Genomic DNA, 2,500 nt, shown 5'->3' with positions numbered 1-2,500 from the left:
CAAAGGATAGACGAGAATGCATGGACTGGTGTCGTATCGACGTTTCGGAAGAGCTCTGTCGCTACGTAGTGACCGAGCGGGACGGACGCTCGGACACTACGTAGCGACCGAACTGTGTACATACTTGGTCGCCGCGTATCGATCGGGCTTGGCTTGTCTGCGGTCCGATTGCCATACTCGAGCTTGTCCGCGGCCGATTTGGATACATGTCCGTTGCCTTCGGACAATCGTATTTAGTGGTTCGATTGAGATTTGAACAAGATTTTACCGCAAGGCTCTTCGTAAAGATATCTTTACGAGGATTAGTTTTCGTAAAAATGTTCATGCTAATTTTTACGGACTTTCAGACATTGATTTCGTCGTGACCAATTTTGACCCCTGCAGTTAGCCCCCCAGCTCGTTAGAACCATGAGCTTTTAGCGTGAGGTTCTAGCGAGTGGCTTGGCAAGTTAGGGAAGTAAGGTCAGTTAGGCGGAATTAAAGGTTGAAAAGGTCAGTGAAAAGTGGTCTTCTCGCTCTTCTAAAAGTAGAACGTGATACGATTGGGGCTGCGCCTTATGACGGCTGCCATCTCGTAATCTAACTCTGTGTGAACTGCTATATTCGTAATCTGTTTCGAGAGTTTTTTGCAGTGTGTAAACTTGCGAGATTTCTGAAGATTCTTGAATATTGGCAAAGAGACAAATTTTGGGATCTCGTATCAGCGTGCTTGATACTATGCCTAGATATGTTAGAGACCAGTGCGCTGGGTTAGGGCAAGACCTAGGTTTACTCCTGGTTTTAGAGGGTGTGATGACTAATTCGACTTACGTGTCCCGTTTCAGTTTCATCCTGATTTCATACCGATTTAAAGTCCGCGATAGGTTCTCGGCTTATACGACTTGTATGGTTGGAACCGAGCATCTCTCCAAGGACAATTTTAAGCCTCCTGGAAGTGCTGACCAAAAATTTTGGGTTTCTTTTATAGCGCTATTATCCTTGTGTCGGATGTACGAGAGTCATCTCTACGAGATGGCTAAGTCTTTTTAGGACGTTGAGAGTTTGTTGTGATCAGCAACAAACTTAATGGTAAAAAATACCGTTTCGAGTCTTCGCGAAGGATATGTTGTAAGAAGATGTTAGTGCGTATGACTGTCTGGACTTCCAAGAAAATGTTTTTATCGTGGAAGGAAATTTCGTCAAAGAACGAATCTTCAGGCGTCTGCGACGTCTCGCGATGCTGAAGATTTGTTATTCTTTCGTATGACGCATTTCGCGCCTGAAATGTTTGCGGGCTTGAAGATGTTTCGCGATGTTGCAAGAGTTTAGTCTTAGCCTTGCGTTTGAGAAACGTTCTTGTTTGACTACGGATGTTCGCAGCAAAAATTGTTGTTCCTGTTTGGATGCTAATAATTTGATTTTCGATCTAGGAATTAGGACTGAGGTGTCGCGTAAATTTGTCCATGGGAAGAAGCGTTTTTCTTCATAATGTTTTTTGAAGTGTTGGCCTTCCGAGATCTATTTCGTGCATTTTTGAGGATGTTTCGTATAGCTCTAGAAGCTTTCTTACGAATTTTTCCTTACATGCCGCATATTATGGGTAAAACATAGCGGGCTTAAAGTGAATTGTGGAATGTATCGAACTTGGTCGATTGTCGAAAAGTTTAGATTTTCCATTAACTGTTTGATTGTTAGGACTTAGTTTTGTTACGAAGAATTTATCATATGCTTTCCGACTGTGGGCTATACGATAATTTATCATATAACTGGTTTTACGAAGGTTATAAATCAGTGATATGAATACATATGTCGAAGTAGCGTTGTTTCTGCGGGTTTTACGAGAAACGTTTCTGCTGTGATTTTGATCTTAGGCGAAAGTTGCTTGGAGTTACTCATGGAGTGTTACCGAAGTTTATTTTAATACGATCTAGTCGCAGAATGTTTTTCATAGGTTTTTTTAGAGGATTCTCCTGACACTTTCGTTTCTTGAACGAATTGATCAACCAGAGGTGGATCTAGCTAACCATCGGGAGGAAAGTGCTCGTTTTAATGTGCACGATGCTACATCTATTCTCGAGTTTTCTTCGTCGCAAATGTTTTTGATGCTTTTCCGTGACTTGCTTGGTTCAACGGAAACTGAAAGAAATGCTTTGGTGATTTTCTCGTAGAAATTTTTAAACGAAGCTGGCTTTCTAAAGCTCGAAAGGGCTTCAACACTTTGGCTAATCGTCGAGTTTCAGTTTGATATTGGTACAGGTTTTCTGTACGCATGATTGCGACAAGAAATGATGTATAGTCTTTGAGATTTATGTTCATGATCGTCTGGATATGTTGCTAGCGTTTAGACGAATATTAGATTGTCGTTTGCCTATTCTTGACGATTTGCAGATGTTTTTTGAAGTTTGGGAGTATACGAGTATAGTATACGTACCTACTCCCCCCCCCTTTTTTTTACGAAAGAAAACAGTTGAACCTATACGTTGAAGGGTTGTGTACGTTTCTTCTTCTGAGGTTTGGAATG

This window comes from Brassica napus, unplaced genomic scaffold (genome assembly GCF_020379485.1).
Source record: "Brassica napus cultivar Da-Ae unplaced genomic scaffold, Da-Ae ScsIHWf_1351;HRSCAF=1925, whole genome shotgun sequence".
NCBI lineage: Eukaryota > Viridiplantae > Streptophyta > Magnoliopsida > Brassicales > Brassicaceae > Brassica > Brassica napus.
The sequence above is the reverse complement of the archived record's forward strand: the minus strand, read 5'-3'. Positions refer to the sequence as shown.